At 41.2% G+C, this 9006-nt stretch overlaps 1 pseudogene; it reads right to left on the bottom strand.

Moving 5' to 3' along the window:
* Positions 1 to 5845: 5845 nt before the first annotated feature.
* Positions 5846 to 5962, bottom strand: LOC126098597 (5S ribosomal RNA; annotated as a pseudogene).
* Between the last annotated feature and the right edge of the window lie 3044 nt (positions 5963 to 9006).

Here is a 9006-nt window from a genome sequence, read left to right as displayed (position 1 = left end):
GAGGCTTTCAGACAGTCGTTCTTCCCGCGAACCATACGCGACTGGAACAGGAAAGGGAGGTAATGACAGTGGCACGTAAAGTGCCCTCCGCCAAACACCGTTGGGTGGCTTGCGGAGTATAAATGTAGATGTAGATGTAAAATCCCTACCATCCATTACCTACCATGAGAGCCAGAACGCCCACTTGTGGGTGATTTGGACCAGGTTGACTACCTCTAGTGTACATGAAAATTCTTTATTACTTCAAATAAGCTTGAACAGCTGCAGGTCCGCTCCCTGGTCATGGGAGCTCCCTGGCGTCAACTCACGGTGTCTCCGCGTTGGTACGTCCCTGGAGTTTACGCACACTGCTGGGAAGCAGTGCGCTTACTCGGTGGTGCTGAGCCGGTGGTGGCAGTCATAGCCCTCCGACTGAGCTGGTGATTGGTGGCAGCAGCTAGGTGAAGACTTCTTGTGTGGTGTCCGATGTCCCAGAGACCCAGCAGACGGCGATGTTGTCCAGGGAGATATAGCCCAGTGTGATAGATGGATAGCAGCGGCTGATAGCGTCACACCCCAATGGCTCAGAGCTCGGAGAACCTCAATTAATACCTCGGTGACAGAATCTTCGGCAGTCAATTTCAGGGAGACGACGGCCTGTTGGGTAGTCTGTCGGGCTCAGACGTTGATTCACAGCCCAGGTACACATGTGATGGCTTGCTCAGCTGACCTGGGGATATAGTAAAAATGAAATACCAACAAAAGTCAGTTTGGTTTTCAGAAAGGTTTTTCATCAGAAAATACAATAAATGATTTCACTGATCAAATATTAAATGCATTTAATAAGCGAACATCACTCACTGGGATATTTTGTGATATCTCAAAGGCTTTTGATTGTGTGAATCATGAAATTCTTCTAGATAAGCTTAAGTATTGTGGTATGAGCAGGACAGTGCACAAATGGTTTAATTCATACTTAACTGTAAGAATGCAGAAGGTTGAAATGAACTGTGCAGATAATCTACAAAAACCAGCTGGGGAGTATTAAGAATGGTGTCCCACGGGGTTCAGTCTTGGGTCCCTTATTGTTCTTAATATATATTAACCACTAGCCACTCTGTATTCATGAAGATGCAAAGTTAGTTCTTATTGCTGATGATACAAGTATGGTAATCACACCTAACAAGCAAGAATCAGCTGAGGAAATAGTAAATAATGTCTTTCAGAAAATTATGAAGTCGTTCTCTGCAAATGGACTCTCACTAGATTTTGAGAAAAAACAGTTTATACAATTCTGTACAGTAAATGGCATAAAACCATTGATAGATACAGACTATGAACGGAAGTCTGTTGTTAAGGCAGAATACTCAAAATTTCTGTGTGTGTGCATTGATGAGAAACTGAATTGGAAGAACACATCGATGATCTGCTGAAATGTTTAGGTTCAGCTACTTATACTTTCAATGTTATTGCAAATTTTGATGATAAACATATCAGTAAATTAGCTTACTATGCCTATTTTCATTCATTGCTTTCATATGGCATCTTATTTTGGGGCAATTCATCATGAAGAGAGAAAGTATTCATTGCACAAAAGGGTGTAATCAGAATAATAGCTGGAGCCCACCCAAGTTCACCTTGCAGACATTATTTAAGGAACTTGGGATATTCACAGTACCTTCGCAATACATATATTCACTTATGAAATTTGTCATTAATAACCCATCCCAATTCAAAATAACAGCTAAGTGCATAGCTACAATATTAGAAGAAAGGACGATATTCACTATTCTGGGTTAAATCTCATTTTGGCACGGAAAGGGGTGAATTATGCTGCCAAAAAAATATTTGGTCATTTGCCAAATAGTATTAAAAGTCTGACAGATAGCCAACCATCATTTAAATGCAAATTAAAATAATTTCTAAATGACAACTCTTTCTACTCAATAGATGAACTCTTTGATGTAAAGTAGTAACTGTAAAAAAAGTAATTAATTAGTTATTTTGTGTAAAGAAAAGTTATGTTAAAGTGACAAGTTCCACATCATTACCAAATGTCGTATTCATGATCTACAGAACAAGGATTAATGTAACTTTCATTATAATCACCCTGTATATCTATATTTGACATTCGAACTAGATGCCGGTGCATGGGTTCACTTTATTAATTCGGATACATTGAGAAAAATGAGTCGGCTGTCACTACAACAAACTGGAAACAATTATTTAACAACAACGAAAAGGGGATTTTTGCTCAAATGGTAAACAACATTGACAGCGTCGTGTAGGAAGGAGATACGCTCTCTGAGATATGTTGCTGTTCTATGTTCAATAAAGGCGTTCATTTTTGTGGTGGAGACATTCTCTGTGTTTGGTTGTCAGGTGTATGACAGACAGTCTGTTGTCTGAAGCTATCCCACATAATTTTGTCGCATATGCAAGGGGTTTTGACAGAGAGCATCAATGATCACGTAAGTTTGCGTTTATTTCAATCAGTATTAACATAAAATGTTCACTAGCTACACCTGTTCCGAATGATTAGTCATTTTCAATAACCAACACGTATTTCTTGGCTGGTGGCTGCGTGAAATGATGCTGGTACAGAACACTGTTGACTCCTAGTGTGCTTTCACAGAGCCACCGACCAAAAGGTAGGTACAGGCTATTGAAAATGACTGGTTTAACCAGTATGGAATTTGTATGAACATAGACTGAAATAAAGTTCATAGTTACGTCATATAATGGTCTAGAAATGCAATCTAATTAATTTTTGACGTTACTGATACCAGGAGTAGGATGTTAATTAAATTACGAACATACTTACAGTCAAAACAACACTCTCGGTCTTACTAAGCAAAACTCAATCATAGCAAATACATCTAGTCAGTGGTATGACTTCGATAGTTATGCACAAGCCTGTATGTGTGTCTGACACCAATATGTCTCCTGATCATCTATCCTTCATTATGACAAATCATGTCATTCCTATTCCATAGAGTAAGTGCTTCTCCCTGTTGACTGCCTTAGAATTGTTGTTAATAATAGTCATATTGTACCGATGCAGATGTTCAAAATGGTTCAAATGGCTCTGAGCACTATGGGACTTAACAGCTATGGTCATTAGTCCCCTAGAACTTAGAACTACTTAAACCTAACTAACGTAAGGACATCACACAACACCCAGGCATCACGAGGCAGAGAAAATCCCTGACCCCTCCGGGAATCGAACCCGGGAACCCGGGCGTGGAAAGCGAGAACGCTACCGCACGACCACGAGCTGCGGCCTAATGCAGATGTTCCTCGTGTCTATAAATTTGTGTATCTTCTCATGATCCTGCTGTTTTCACACTTCCAGGAAAACCACTGTTGCCACTGATATACTGTCGAGGTTACTTGTAACGGCGTCTCGGCTCCCCAGTCTTATTAAACCATTACAAAAGGGCGCCTTCGACATCAGCATCAGTCTAGTTCTCTTATATGCGAGTTCCTTAGGACTTCTCGCAACAAATAGTACTGGCAAAAACTGGCCATTTCACAACGTTTCCTATTCTCGTCAGTTGCTTCTCTGCGAACTCTACAGGCACCTATTTCTTAAAGAAATTGTAATAGAATCTCGGTCTGAATGATGTCATAAAGTTTCAACTTTTCACATATAACCAAAAGAATATGTTCTGTGTTAAGAGTAAAACATTTCTTTCTTATAAAATTTTGTTGTTTTTTGATTTCTGAAAATAATATACAATACCATTGGCTTATTCACGTACATCTACTAAAAAGTGACTACCGACGCAGTCTATTTGTATTTCACTGTTACTGATGGCTATAGGTCGTTTACAGAAACAACAAAAAATTAACACTGTATGACTTTAGATGTATGAGGGAGTTTCAGCACATTCTACAACATATACCTTTCCATTTCATGTGAAACTTCATACATCATTAGAGAGGCTCATGAATTAGTTACTTACCACTAAATGTAGATACTGAAACTAGCCTTGCCCTACTGCTTGCATGTAAGGTTTTCGACATGAAAAGAACACTGCTATTATTTCATTAATTATTTATTTCATTGACAGTTGAAATCAAAAAGCGATTTTCAATTACAGACAGTCGGTGAATCGCCGAGTATTTCAGTGTATGATAAATGAGAAGAAGGAATGAAGGAGGCTTACGGTATAACATCCCGACGACGAGAAGTTCGGCAAAGCCATTAGGGAAGGAGCAATCTCTCAGAATGGACTACGATGGCGAGCGAGAACGGAAAATTGTCTGTCGTTTTGAACGTAGCAGGTAGCTATTTGCCCAGATTTAAGGAAACCACGGGAAATTTAAATTGTGATTGACAGAAGAGGATTTGAAAGCCGCCCCCTTCCTCCCCACACCCACCCCCGAATACCTAGCCACCACCGTCGCAATTCCGTCACTTCCTCTGCGTAATTTAACGAGGACAGGGAGGACATTTCTCAGCCTGACAGTAAAAGACACTCAGCGGATTGCACCGTTAAAGGTCAACTTTGAAAGATCTTCCAAAGAAACGCCTAACGTTTTCCAGCCACAAATCTCTTGAGATGTGGAGCAATTGGAAGTTACAGGGTGCCAATCTGCTGAAAAGCGTAGAAGTTACAGCATCTCATTTCTTGACATACCTTAGTTTATCAGTTGGTAAGAGGTCTTTATGGGCATTTGGATTGTCCTTTCCCTACCACACTTCATCTCACCTATTCTTACAGCTTGTTGGTCTCAAATACATGCGGAGTATTCGCCAGCTAAGACAGTTAGCTTCACAAGGAAATAGTCCCTTTGGTATAACGATCATCTATTGCCCTGCTGCGTGTTTTCATCTCTGACTGAAATTTGTATCATTTTCAACGAAGACTAGTTTGAGTCCTGTCGCCAATGTATTAATTATTGAAGCTAAATAAACAGACTCTAGATAAAATTTCAAAATTTGTCGGTGAATTTCTTTGAGCGACACATTGGTCAAGTGAAAGATTTTCTCGACGGAACGATGTTCGAGGTTATGCATACGCAAGTAAAATGCGCCATACGTTTATTTCAGACAATCATCTATCCAAAGCTATTTTGCTAACTAAGTTAAAATCTAAATCACATTACTTTTATCCAAATATCTACAGGGAAAAATAGGTTGATATTAACACTCTCTCAACATTATGCCGACCCACACCACAACACGTGGACCACCAAAACAATCAAGTTCTACTTTGTTTCTGGGTGTGTTCACGCTTCCCACCATATGGGGTTAGGGCAAGAATCAGTACTCACAAGCCGGCCGCTGTGACCGAGCGGTTCAAGGCGCTTCAGTCCGGAACCGCACTTCTGCTACTGTCACAGGTTTGAATTGTGCCTCGGGCATGGATATGTGTGATGTCCTTAGGCTTACGTCGTTCTAAGTCTAGGGGACTGATGACCTCAGACGTTAAGTCCCACAGTGCTTAGAGCCATTTGAACCATCATTACTCACACTGAATCTGCTCTCGAGCGAGAAGAGCACACGACTTGTCTCGTCGTTGGTCCAGTCCCTATACTCTTGACAGCAATGCAGACGGAGCCACTGATGTGTGGCTGTCAACGTAACACACCATACGGGTCGTCGGGAAAAAAGACCATCAATAGGCAGTCGCCATGGCACTGCATGTGGCACTTCACACTCCGTCTTCAGGCCACAAGTGGCCCATCAGGACCATCCGACCGCCGTGTCATCCTCAGTGAGGATGCGGATAGGAGGGGGGTGTGGTCAGCACACCGCTCTCCCGGTCGTTATGATGGTTTTCTTTGACCGGAGCCGCTACTATTCGGACGAGTAGCTCCTCAATTGGCATCATGCAGCTGAGTGCACCCCGAAAAATGGCAACAGCACATGGCTGCTGGATGGTCACCCATCCAAATGCCGGCCACGCCCGACAGCGCTTAACGTCAGTGATCGCACGGGAACCGGTGTATCCACTGCGGCAAGGCCATTGCCACTGCATGTAGGGTGGTGGGTTAATAATAATAATAAAAATAAAAATATGAAATCAGTTATAAGTAATATTAGAAAATATTTGAAATATTAGAATATTGTTCAGTTGCTTTAAATATTGGAATATTGTTCGCGGTCTTTTACGAGAGCTTGGAAACTATTTACGTGGTCAGCCAGAAAGCGATGAAGAACATACTGACTGTTGTGACTTGGCAAGACAGCCAAGTCACTATGCGAGGATGCCAAAATGCACGCGCTTAGCTCACGCAGGCTTGCGTGAGGTCTGGAACAGTGTAAAGTAGTTAATATAGCAAATAAAGTACGTAGTTGATGTAATACTTAACTTTATTCCATAATTGGAGAACATCGGTCTTGATGATACATAAGTGCAATCTCAATATACTGGTAATGGCGCCTTGCTAGGTCGTAGCCATTGACGTAGCTGAAGGCTATGCTAACTATCGTCTCGGCAAATGAGAGTGTATTTGTCAGTGTAGCTTCGCTAGAAAAGTCGGCTGTACAACTGGGGCGAGTGCTAGGAAGTGTCTCTAGACCTGCCGTGTGGCGGCGCTCGATCTGCAATCACTGACAGTGGCGACACGCGGGTCCGTCGTATACTAGCGGACCGCGGCCGATTTAAAGGCTACCACCTAGCAAGTGTGGTGTCTGGCGGTGACACCACACTGACCGTAGTTCTCAGTCTGCAAATCCATATTCTTATCCAGCCCACTGAAAGAAATGTTTCTATTCTCTATTTGCTCAGTGGGATCAGGACTATAATTATAAATGAAGATTTTGAGTTCTAATTGGTAGATATATTTGGTAAAGTTTAACATGCTCTACATTGTAATATTCATTAATATTAATACTGGCAATAAATCATCCTAAACAGCACTATGAGCAGTTCAGAGAAGATCTCTACAGTAAGTTCCTATTAAATTGTCTTTCGCCATAAATGTGAAAAATAATTGTCACCACATGCCATGCGGATTTGTTAACATTATGGGCGGCACACTAACAGCTACTTCTGCGAAATCTAAGCGATCCAGGATGGTGTACAGTCCTCGCGAGTTCACTTTCTATTATTACTGAAAATATGCATTTAGTAACAGCCTGTCTCTGACGTCATCCCAAACAGCGCGCACTCCAGGGTTTGACTGACGTGGATCGTACAGTGGTTGGGTGCGAAGTGAAACCTAGTCTTGGCTCTCGGACGGTATTTATATATGTGGTGTAGCGACGGCCAAGGGAACACCTGCTGTCATCCGCGTTATACCCACGGTAGCAGCCTCTAAACGGCGGCTTTCTCGGACACATTGTATTTTATAACGCTGTTGTGTATTAATTTAGAATCTTTGTAATTTTTTATGCATGTAAATAAGTTGGTTAAAATCTCAGAAAAAGTTTTAGCACGCCTGCATTTAAACTTTTCTGTCAAGAATTTTCAGAATGTAACTAACAGTAGAACCTGACCTCCGAACTACAACCTTAAGAGAACTTGTATTTGTTATTATTTACATCCAGTCCTTGAAACTTGTTATACCTCTATTATGTAATAGGTTTCATCTCGTGCAGTAACCAAAACTTTGAAGCATTACTATAACAGATACTTAATCTACTACAAATAAGGACATTTTAGGTCCAAATTTAGTTTTCTGCGAATTATTTGAAAGCTATAAGAGGTAGCTCAACGGAGTTACACAATTAATGTTTTTATGTTGATCTGAAGCTTCATACAAATTTTCATATTTATAAGTCTGATATTTAGCGCCTTCAGTTTTACTTAAAAATGAGATTCTGACCAAAATATTTCTTTAATCACGTTGAGACTTGTACCAGTTGATTTTGACATACATTTACACATTGTGATCAATTTTTGCGTTTCTACCTTTATTATTTAGCGCCACATTTTTTTCTTAAAACTATGTATTGAGGGTAAAATATTGACCTTATCATTCCGAGATTTGACAGTTTACAAATTAACCTAGTAAAGCACATGCTAACAAAGTTTGGAAAAATCAATTTTAACTTTTAATTCCATTCTTAAATTATGGTGCGATACTTGTGTTATAAGGACAGACGCATTGTGGTTACGTAGCGCTACTAGCAGTGAACTGGGATAAGTCCCGGGACACTCGCTCGCCTATGTATCTCTCCAATGATGAAGCGCTTGTTTCGGCACATGTGGAACAGGAGTTTGTGTTCCTTACATTTTGTTAAAAGTGGGTGCAATTGCATCCGCTGTTTGACGTGGATCTCTTCTTGCCTGTTGCGCAATGTAGCGGTCATTTGCTGCTGTAGTTGACCTGGTCGACCACCGCCTCTCCTTCGGGCAGGAGTGCCTGTGGTTCGGAATGCTTCCTATGAGCGTGAAACAGTGGTTTGAGCAATGCCAAACTTCTGGGCTATTCTCATCACACATCGTTCACTTTATAGTTTCCTGATGATTGTTCTCCGTGTGAAGTCATTCAAATGTCTTCTCCTGGAACGTTGTCACGAAGAATACATCCACAGAGTACCGTAACTGCTCGCTGATTGAGACGCTCTGTCTTTCTGCGTTCCTTCAACTCCCTCGCGTTGAGAGACCAACCATTTGTCTATTTAGTCTCGCTGAGCTCACGCCATTTCCGATCCAACGATTGGGAGACCTCTGGCAACATGCGCCCGCACTTTCATTCCGTTCTACAGTGTAGTTAATTTGTTACTTTATTTCATCTAGCTCGTCCTCAAGTTTTCCAGAGCAGGATACTTCTTTTACAAAGCTGCCTGTATTTAGTGATTTCCCCCTGGTCACAGAAGTTATGAGATACAGAGTTCTGATCGACAGCACAAAAACTATGCAAGCGTTGAGATTGGTGCAAAACTCGATTCAGGTAATAGGCCTAGTGTATAGAATATAACAGCTTGCATAGTTTTGTGCCTCTGAATGAAACTCTGTATCTCAATAACCCTTCGACCAGAGAAGATAACTATGTAGAGCCTCCTTTGTAAAGGAAGTAAAAGTGAACCGGCATTCTGAAAGAAAATCGGTAGAAAAAAAAACTGTT

This window comes from Schistocerca cancellata, chromosome 1 (assembly GCF_023864275.1).
Source record: "Schistocerca cancellata isolate TAMUIC-IGC-003103 chromosome 1, iqSchCanc2.1, whole genome shotgun sequence".
NCBI classification, from domain to species: domain Eukaryota; kingdom Metazoa; phylum Arthropoda; class Insecta; order Orthoptera; family Acrididae; genus Schistocerca; species Schistocerca cancellata.
This window is presented reverse-complemented; position numbering and strand designations above follow the sequence as displayed.